Source organism: Diceros bicornis, unplaced genomic scaffold (genome assembly GCF_020826845.1).
Source record: "Diceros bicornis minor isolate mBicDic1 unplaced genomic scaffold, mDicBic1.mat.cur scaffold_55_ctg1, whole genome shotgun sequence".
Lineage (NCBI taxonomy): Eukaryota > Metazoa > Chordata > Mammalia > Perissodactyla > Rhinocerotidae > Diceros > Diceros bicornis.
Genome location: NW_026691429.1, coordinates 4,178,323 through 4,189,726, shown reverse-complemented (window position 1 = coordinate 4,189,726; position 11,404 = coordinate 4,178,323).

The following is an 11,404-nucleotide window of genomic DNA, read 5'->3' as shown; positions in this document are numbered from 1 at the left end:
TGTTTCACATAACATCCATAAAAGGAAACATTATATAGCTGTTAAAAAAGAATGAGGTAGAGCTATAGCTCTCCATATACTGATATACAAAAATCTCCAGGATATGGTAAGCAAAAACACAAGAATCAGAAACGTGTAAAGAATACTACCATTTTTATTTAAAATGATATAATAGCTATAGATATAGAAATGTAGAGATATACATATGCATATAGACATAGACATAGATGTGTGCTCAGAATAATCGGGAAGGCTAGTTAAGAAAGTGGTCACTGGCTGCCTCTGGGAAAAGAAAATTGAGGGCTGGTGGCAGGGATAAGAGGGATATTTCTCACTGAATATCTTAGTCACAGTTGAATTTTGCATGACGTATTGCTTTAAAAATAAGGAAATAGGGGCCGGCCCAGTAGCGTAGCAGTTAAGTTCGCGCATTCCACTTTGGCCACCCGGGGTTCGCCGGTTCAGATCCTGGTTTCGGATCCTGGGCGCAGACCTATTCACCACTCATCAAGCCATGCTGAGGTGGTGTCCCACATAGAAGAGCTACAACTCTACAACTATGATACACAACCATATACTGGGGCTTTGGGGAGAAAAAAGAGGAAGATTGGCAACAGATGTTAGCACAGGGCCAATCTTCCTAAAAAAAAAAAAAAACTTGAGCTTTAAAAGAAAAAATAATGAAATATATGAGATCTCTCTTAGAAGCCAGCCATCAGAGAAAGAAGCTAGACTATTGAATGATGCAGGACTGTGTGAACAGAGAGGTTCAGCCAATAGCTATACCAAGGCCCAGCTCGAAGAGTGAAGACATCTTGGACATTCCAGCCTCGGCTGAACTCCTAGTTGAATGTAGCCTAATATATAACCCAGGTCACCCAGCCAAGCCCAGCCACCTACAGATTTGTGAGACATAATAAATCATTTTTGTTGAAGACCCTGACATACACATACACACACACACAAGAAAAAAGAAAGGAAAGAAATGTATAAGAGAAAAAAAACAGAAGGAAATGTTGAATGCAAAAGGGTAACTTTTCCAAAGTAGATTCCAAGGTAAGTATGAGGTGCATTTGGGGTCACTCTTGTTGCTGCTAAGTGATAGCAAGTAATTGTGTTCACAACAGCAGTCCTGGTTGAGGGCATCCTACAGCAATGGTTCAGTGATACAGTAGAAAGCACGTAGATTTAAACCTTGGGCAAGTTCCTGAACCTCCCGAGCCTCAGTGAAACAGTGATAATAACACACATTTTACAGAGCTCTTGTGAGGCTTGAAGATAATTCCCACAGATGATTTTATGGCTAAAAGATAGTTGGTATATAATAATCATTGACTTCTTCAACCACTACCATCCCACTCAGCTGTATCAGTTATCTAATGCTGCATAACAAATCACCCCAAAACTCAATGACTTAAAATAGCAAGGATCATTTATTATCTCATGGTTTCTGTCGATCAGAATTCAAGAGCAGCTCGGCAGGCCAGTTCTCTCTTGAGATCTCTCACGAGGTTGCAGTCAGATGTTGGCTAGAGCTGCAGTCATCAGGAGGTTAGACAGGGCTGGAGTATCCACTCACACTCCCTCACGTGGCTGGTAAGTTGGTACTGGCTGTTAGCAGGAAGACTCAATTACTCTCCAAATGTCCCTTACCTCAAGACTGCTCAGGTGTCCTCACAACATGGTGGCTAGTTTACCTCCAAGTGAGCCATCCTTGAATGTCACTCACTGTCACATGAGTTAGCCCTGACTCAATGTGGGAGGGGACTACACAAGGGCATGAGTTCCTGGTGGAAAGGAATATTGGGGGAATGTTATGGGCTGAGTTTGTCCCCCAAAATTTATATGTTGAAGCCCTGACCCCCAGTACCACAGAATGTGGCTATATTTGAAGGTAGGACATTTAAAAAGGCAATTAAGTTAAAATGAGGTCACTAGGGTGGGGCTAATCCAATAATTGCTGTCCTTATAGGAAGAGGAGATTAGGACACGACTAGAGGGAAGATCATGTGAGGACACAGGGAGAAGGTGGCCATTTGCAGGCCAAGGAGAGAGGCCTCAGAAAAAAACCAATCCTGCTAACACCTTGATATTGGACTTCTGGCCTCCAGAACTATGAGAAAATAAATTTCTATTGTTTAAGCCGTCCAGTCTGTGGTTCTTTGTTATGGTAGCCCTAGCAAACTAATGCAGGGGCCATTGTGGAAGCTAGCTTCCACAGTGACTATCCTATTGCATTTAAAAAATAATGGCTTCCTCAGACACAAGGCTACCTATTGTATAACTATATTTATATGAAATTTCCAGGATAGGCAAATCCATAGAGACAGAAGGTAGATTAGTGGTATCCAGGGACTGGGGGCCCAGGAAAATGGATAGTGACTGCTAATGAGTATAGGGTTTCTTTTCAGGGTGATAAAAATGTTCTGGAATTAGGTACTGGTGATAGTTACACAACTTTGTGAATATACTAAAACAACTGAATTGTACACTTTAAGAGAGTGCATTTTATGATATGTCAACTATACCTCAATTTTTTAAAATGGCTTCTTATTGCTACATCTGCCCGTCAGCTAGTATTTTTGGGTGGTCTTCTGGGCTGGGTTCTGTTCCTAGAGCTGGGCTGAAGAACACCAAAGAAACATATGCCATTCTTCCTCCCTGCAGAAGACTTATGATTGAGTTATGGTAACGAAACATGGCTTCAAAATACTCTCAATGCATTATTTAAGTAGCTGAAAAGATTCTAGCTTGAGTCCAACCCAAAAAAGGTCTACCATTGCGAAGAAGCACTGCCTCTGTCTCACCTTCACAGGCCACACTCCAATGTCTGCTCCAACTGCAGTGGCCTGCCCTGGACAGGACACAGACTCTCATGCCTCAGTTTCCCTGCTGTAACAAACACTTGCCATTGTGAAAAGCAGTAGAAGACAGTAGTTGAGAGTTCGGGCTCTGTGCTACATCATGTGGGTTATAATACCACTCCTCCTCTTATGAGATGTGCCGCCTTGGTTTGATGGCTTAACCTTGATGTGCCCTCAAATTCCTCTTCTAAAAAATGGGGATAATACATGTAAAGAGCTAGGAAGAAAGTAAGGCTCTGCTAATATTAGCTATTTATTGGTGCACGTGAGCGTGCACACACATAACAACCATTAACACAATGAATCAGTTGCCATTCCTCTTCGGTTACACGTAAAAGTCCTAGGAAATTAGGAATGCTCCTAATTCTCAGGGAGAAGTTGGAACCATTTGTTTATTGAATGTTTTCTATGGGCCAGGCCTGTGCTAAGAGCTTCTCAAATGTTACCTCATTCACAACTCACAATAATTTCATAAATAAAAATATCATTACCCTCATTTAGAAATGAGCAAAATGAAGCATTCAAGATGTTAAGAAATGTGCTCAGAGCCACACACCTGATATGAGGCAGAGTCAGGATTTGAACTCGGGTCTTCTGATTCCAAAGCATGTGATCTTTTGACAACATGGTGCTGTGTGCTCCCCTCCGTGTCCTGGTTTTCTGTTCCTGAGGGGTGGTGGGCTGGGATCCATACAACTGCCAGGGTTGACACAAAAGGACTGAAACTGAATCTGGGATTGAGGTTCCCAACTGATGTCAGCTACTGAGTCAGCAGCAATGAGTTCAGGTGACCTGACCCTTTTGAGTGGGCATGTGAGTGCAGGGCCAGCAGCGTTGATAAAGAAGGACAGAGAGGATGCTTAGGAAATGACTCTGAGAGACAGACAAATAGTAAGAAGCAGAACAGGGGCCCTTACCTCTGATGACTCTCTTCATCTCCCAAAGGGATATTCTTCTTGCTCTCTGAAGAAGTGATGCCAGCTTGTGTTTACCGAGGGCTAACTCTACCAGGCATGATTCTAAGTGCATCACACAGACGACCACATTTAATCTTCTCAACAAGCCTGAAAGGAAGGCACTATTACTATCACCATTTTACAGGTGAGGAATTTGAGACACAGCAAGGTTAAGTAATCTGCCCAAAGTCATACAGCTTGTAAGAGGAAGTAGTAGTATACCATGCAGAGGGGCACTTGAGCCAGAATTCTCAACCTCTGTGTTCTACACTTCTCTAGGACACAATGGCAAATGTTTGTTGGAGCAGGGAGGGTGTTCTCTGTGGTGGACACCACCCAGGTGCCCCAGGAATGAATGAAGCCAACATTTCTACAAAGACACATGCCAGGGATAATTGCAGACAATAAGAAGTGGAATGTTCTACACCTGGTGCCCTGTCACCTTGTAAGCATAAACACATAGCCATCAAATTAAATGGTATTTATTATGCAAGACCCTTTGGTTTCAGTCTGCTTGTGAGTTGTAAGAGCATGCCTAGAGCATCCCTTTGTTTCCAATCCTTGTAGTTAGGAGTACTTGTTGAACCCTGATGAGAAGTGCATCTAAGTGGCAAACAATTACGAAATCCACCAAATGATTTCTGAGGAGAATCTCAGCATTCAAAGATTGCTCATGCATGACATCAGCACCTACAGGGATGCAAGGATGCTGCCCACGCACCAGGAGTCCAAGGCTGTGGAGTAGTCCCTCCCAGGCAGAACCAAGACACCATCCAGGGAGACACCACGCACGGAGAAAAGAGTACGAGGACTTGAGTGTGTGGAATTTATCACTTCTGAGGATTCCGCTTTGTCAACAAATGAATAATCCTGGAGACCTCGTGGAAGCCCAAATTCAAGGACTTCAGTGGAAATAGGCATGCAAGAGCTGTGAGACAGAGGGAGCCCATCTCACTGAATTAGCGAGGCTCTCGCTGGAGCCATTCAACTACTCTATTGTTCTATCGTTTGGCTGTTATTTAGCTTTCATAGAACTGGTGTAGTTTAGAGACCCACACATTAGTTGTGGGTTTACACGAGATGAAATAAAATGAGGGAATCTATGATTTCATTTTATTTATTGGAATTTGCACCTGATTCTTATTGTTTTAAATTAGCTATTACAAATACATTTGAGCAAAAGTTCTTAGTAACCTCATGCCCTCCTGTATTAGTCAGGGTTCTCAAGAGAATCAGAACCAGTTAAGATAGATAGATAACTATATCTAGATCTAGATCTAGATCTAGATCCATATCTATATCTGTGTCTATATCTGGAGAGAGAAAGAGAGAGATTGATTAATTTTAAGGAATTGGCTTATGCAATTGTGGGGGTTTGGAAGTCCAAAGTCCACAGGGCAGTCCTGCAGGCTGGACATTTCAGCAGGAGTTGATTTTGCAGTCTTGAGTCTGAAAGTGGTCTGGAGGCAGAATTCCTTCCTCTTTTGGGAACCTCAGTCTTTTCTCTTAAGGCCTTCAACTGATTGGATGAGGCCCACCCACATTATGGAGGGAACTCTGCTTTACTCAAAGTCCACTGATTTAAATGTTAATCACATTTTAAAAATACCTTCACAGCAACACCTAAACTGGTGTTTGACCAAACAATTGGGCACCATGGCCTAGCCAAGTTGACACATAAAATTAACCATTGTACCTCTCCTCTTGACCATCATCACCTCCCACCAAGGATGACATCTTACCTTCCGGGTTCCTGCCTTTCCACTTCCAAGTAATTTATGATCTCCCCTCTTCCCCCACCATGCTAATCCATCTTTCCACTTTATCTCTATATCTGCACTGTCCCATACATAGCCACTAGTTACACATGTCCTCTAAAATTTAAATTTTAATTAAAATTAAATGAAATAAAAAATTCAATTCCTCAGTAGCACTAGCCACATTCAGTTGCTCAATAGCCACATGTGGCTTGCAGCTACCGTATTGGACAGCGCAGAATAGAACATTTTCATCATTGCTGAAAGTCTGTTGGCCAGAGCTGCTCTAGATGGTTCTTCATTGTAACTTTGCCTTCACTATCTAGGCTTCTCTTCTCAGACATTGACTCCTTTTTTAAAAATTTATTTTTTTATTGAGGTAACAATGGTTTATAACATTATATAAATTTCAGGTGTAGATCATTCTATTTCGACTTCTTTATAGACTACATTGTGTTCACCACCAAAAGTCCAGTTTCCATTCATCACCATACAACTGTGCCCTTTTACTCCTTTCACTCTCCCCCCACCACCCTTCCCATCTGGTAACTACCAATCTATTCTCTATGTGTCTATGTGTTTGTTTGTTTTTGTTGTTTTTTTAATCATCCACATGTGAGTGAAATCATATGGTATTTGTCTTTCTCCATCTGACTTATTTCATTTAGCATAATATTCTCAAGGTCCATCCATGTTGCAAATGGCAAGATTTAATCTTTTTTTTGACTGAGTAGTATTCCATTGTCAGACATCAACTCTTAATCTCAGAGTTCCAGGTTTTCAGTCTCCTTCGCCATCTGGATAGTCACGTAAATCCATTGAGAACGTTGTAGAAAGTTGTTTTGGTGCATTTGTGTAATTGTTGCATGGAATGTTTGTGTATTAGTCAGGATAAGTGTGCCAGCTGCTGAAACAAACAACCTCAAAATATCAGTGGCTCAATATAGTGAAGGTTTAGTTCTGGCCCAAGACACAGTTCTGTGCTCTATGCTTTGCAATCATCCAGTCTTCTTCCAGGGCCTCAGAGTTCTCCATTGGATCCTCTGCATCTAGCTGGCCAACTAAGGAAAAATAAGGAAGAGAGTGCAGGATGTTTGGAGGCCAGGCCTGAAGTGGCTATATCACTTCTGCTCATACTTCATTGCCAGACTGGGTCATATAGACCCATCTAACCACTAGAAAGGATGAGAAACGTAGTCTTACTGAGTGCTAAGGAGGAAAATTAACAGAATGGTGAACACATAGTGTTATATCACGGCATGTAAAAAATGCATTCTATGTCAATGAATACTATTCCTCAAATAATGAACCATGTATATGTGTAAACCCTTCTGGGTCACAAAATATATATTTTACACATCTCATACAAGGAAAATAAAAAATATCAGTAGCTGTCAAATGATGAGTTTCAAGGCCATATAGAATGGAGGATAAGAAAGGATAGACTTTGGATTTGGAAAAGATCTGTTTGAATTCTAGCTCTACCACTAGCTGGTCAAGAACATACTGGCAGCATGATCTTAGGCCAGGTGCCCTCAAAGGACTGTTATTGGGTTGAAATAAGGCAATAAATGCTTATACTGGTGTAAATGCTCAATGGGTGGAGGGGTTCCATATACATATTCATGTGGCATCACAGCCTTTCTCCCTACTTTCTGCTTTTGAGTCATCTCTACTTAAAAGTGAATTTTCTAATAGCATAGGATGCAATGTCAAATATTTCTGAATAGTGATTGCAAAATGAAATACTTTCCATGTTCATGTCTGTTACAGGTTGAATTGTGTACCCCCTAAATTCGTATGTTGAAGTCCTAATTCCCAGCACTCCAGAATGTGACCTTATTTGGAAATAGGGTCATTGTGATATAATTAATTAAGATAAGGTCATACTGGAGGAAGGTGGGCCCCTAATCCAATATAACTGGTTTCCTTATAAAAGGGGAAATTTGGAGACACACATGCACACAGGGAGAATGCCATGTGAAAATGACATCAGAGATCGGGGTGATGCACCTCAAGCCAAGGAATGCCAAAGATCGCTGGCAAACTACCAGAAGCTAGGCGAGAGGTACGGAGCAGAGTCTTCCTCAGAAGAAACCAACCCTGCCCACACCTTGATCTCAGACTTCTGGCCTCCAGAACTGTGACACAATAAATTTTTGTTGTTTAAGCCACCCAGTTTGTGGTACTTTGTTATGGCAGCCCTAGCAAACTACATAATATAATATCCAAGCAGTTATTGACTCAAATATACAGGATTTAATTTTAAAATTGTGTGGTGTTTACATTTTAAAATGTAAAATTCTAATTTCAACATATTTCCAAAACCAATCTTCCATTCATTGATCCAACTGTTTCTGAGCTACAAAAATGGCAATTTCATATGGTTCACCCAAAGAGCCATATGTCTACTGAGATGAAACACTGGCTTTCTTTACTCTTTGCCTAATGGGGCCATTAGGGACCCATCTTTGGAACTAGACTCATTAACATTACACAGATTATCAGCTGTGACCCGGGCCAAGTCCCTTACCTGCCCTGAACCTTTTTCTCCTCTAAAAAACAAGAGGGTGAAGCTGGATTCCCTCTAACTCGCAGCTAAGACATTCTGTAGCTTATACGAAGACTTGTCCATCTAGGCAGACTTCATGGCCTGTGGTCCAGGAAGTACAATCAGAGCTGTTTACAGAAATCAGCTCGGCTAATATAAACGGATTTAAGAACAATATTAAAAGGGAGTGCTCCAGCAAATTAAACATTCAAAGTGAAAAACTCTGCATTTAATAAAAGTCTGTCACCATTTAGAATGCATAATTTTAGCATAAATACTCTAGAAATATTCATTTAGTTTGCTATGTGTTATTGTTAATAAAGAGGGTCCTGCATTTAGATTTGTCATATGTCATTAATAAATCAACCATAGAATGCAAATTTTAATTATTTTGAATTATCTATTTACTGTTTAATTATATTTAATTTTAGACTCTCCTAAAATGGCCTAATAAAAATTTGGGATGCTAAACGATGCCTCACCTGGTTACTCTATGTATTTACTGAAAATAATTAGTTACATTAATTGTTTGGGGGATTTTTTTCCCTTAGAAAACTAATCCGGGTGAAGGGAGACCTAAATAAAATATGCTAAAAAGATGCATTTTTTTTTTTTTGCCAGGGTTGTAGTACAATGTTGTTTGCACTAAAATCAGTAAAGTAAACCTTTGTACACTATGTGGAAATTAATAAACATAAACCTGACTAAAATGGAGTCAGGAGGCCAAAAAGGGGAGCTCTGACACCCTATGAAGATAGCAGAGCCCAAGAGGAAGAAGAAAGACTTCCTCTTCTTGCCAGCAACAGCTCAGCCAACGATAGACTACCACAGCTCAGCCAATGAAAAGCCACTACACTTTAAACTCCCAGTCTCCTCCTCTTTGGAGGACTCTTTGTTTACATTAGCCCTCCCAACTTCCTCTTCCCCTCTATAAGAGTTTCTCCTCCCTTTTCTGCAGGAGGACTTGCAGGTGGCTTGACATGGTTGTAGACCTTAGATTGCAATTCTTTGCTGATCCCAAATAAACCTATTTGTGCTGGAGAAATAACTGGCTGTTTAAGGTCCACAACTACCATGGAATCAATTTGGTATAATGATTTGATATAACAACTAAATAAAAGTAACATCAGGATTACCCTTAGACCTAGGCAAGAGGGCCCCTACCCTGGCTTCTATATATTACAAAGCCTGTTCTGGCCCTTTTCTGGCCATGCCATTCTATGCAAGGCAAGGAGGCCCAGGACCAGGTGACATGCCTGCCTAGAGCGCACTCTCTCTCTCTCTCTTTCACACACACACACACACACACACACACACACACACACACACACACCATTCTGCAACACATTCCAGGTACCCATCACCCTGACAATCCCTGCTCAAAGGGCCCTAACCTCCTTTCTGAGGCCCTTAAAGACCTCTTTTCTGGACCCTTCCTGCAAGGGTGACTATCACTTCCTGCAAGGTGCTTGCCCTTAGGCCTGAAGAGTGGCCAAGAGGAGGCTGAGGTGGGGATGAGGACAGAGCTAGGACTTGTAGACTGGGGTGGCGGCGTTGGGGAGACACACACATCCCTGCCAGTGTGTGAGGCCCCTCACAGTGCAAGACTGGGCCCGGGGTGGGAAATAAAGTGGGCTGGGGAAGGAGTCAGAGAACTAAATTTCCCTCTGGCTTTCCAGGTTCTTATGAAGGCACATTGGCCAAGGTAGGAGGAGAAAACATATTTTATCTACAATTTGTCATCTTGATTTATAATTGTTTAATATTTTGACAGATAGTATGAGGGCGTCCATTCACACTCTTGCCCTGGCCCTGGCAAATGTGAAGGGAAGGCTAAGTAACATTATAATTTTATATTATCGACCTTTGAGTAGTCCATCTCTCTTGCTAATGATTGATTTACTAGTTTAAGTCACACCTTGCAAGTAAGTGAAATTAATGACTGAGAAAAGAAACCAAAAGAAATGAAGAATAAGAGACTAAAGAAACTATAATTTCTTTTTTTCTGCCCTGCAGGTTTTGGAGTACGGTTGTCTTTCTTCAGGAAGCTTTTCCCCCAAGTTGGTGATGATGTTGATAAAAACTGATGCTTCCTATGTGCTGGGCCCTCTTCTAAACACTTACACACGTTAACAGATCTAATCTTTATAGCAATGGCATAGCTAGGCCCTGCAGTAACAATCTTCCCGGTTTTACAAATAAGGAACCCTGGGCTTCAGGAGGGTGACCTGCACTTGGTCACACAGTTGGGCAGTGTAAGAGGGGATTTGAGTCTAGGCAGCCTGGCTCAAGTCCCTGCTGCAGGATTCTATATCTGCACAAACAAATGTCTGCTTTGCAAGCAACTTGTTAGCAACTTTCCTCTCCTCACCAACTAGTAATGTGACCTACAGCATTAACCACATCCTTATGGTCAGCACGGATTTACAGGTAACGGATTGTTCTACTGTCAGGGCTGAACACAGTTGCTTAGAATTTTGTCTTTTTTGTGGTGTTTTCTTTTGCTTTTAAGTGCTGGTAGGAAACCAAGCTTAGCACAGTGCCTGGCACTCAGCATATCCTGGGGAGAAGAGAGGGAGAGGTGGCGGGAGGGAAAGAGAATGCATCTTGCAAAATTAATGTAGTTTCATGCCAGGACAAAAAAAGATCACGTGACTTGCTCCCAGCCACGCTCCATCCTTTACCCATGGTGGGGATCAGGAGTGGGCTTCTGACTGACCCTCAGAGAACGGCTCCGCCTGGAGGAGGACCAGGGTCTGTCCCGTGAGAGTTCTGAACGGTTAGGGAGAAGGAAGACGCCAGTCTCGGGCAGAGAGGCCTGGGCACCCAACCCCCAAGGACCCCTGCCCATCCCGCAGCGCGCAGCCTGCGCCGGCTCCCCCCAAAGCGGCTGTCAACCTCTCCCACGACACCCCGCCTCCGCCCCGCCCCTCCACGCGCCCCGCCCCTCCACGGGCCCCGCCCCTCCACGGGCCCCGCCCCTCCACGGGCCCCGCCCCTCCACGGCCGTCTGCCCCGCCCATTCACGGCGCCCCGTCCCGCCCCCTGCACGGCGTCGGGGCGCGGTGTTCACCCGCGGTGCATGGTGGGGCCGTCGCCCCCGACAACCCGCCCCTCCCCTCCGCGCGCTGGCCCGAGGCGGCGCGGGGCGAGCGTGGCGGCGGCGGCATGCGCCAGGCCTCCGCACGGTCCGCGCCCCTGGCGGGCCCCGACTCCTAGGAGAGGCTGGGCCGCCTCCAGCGCGGGCTGCGGGACAGGTACGGCCTCCCCGAGGCG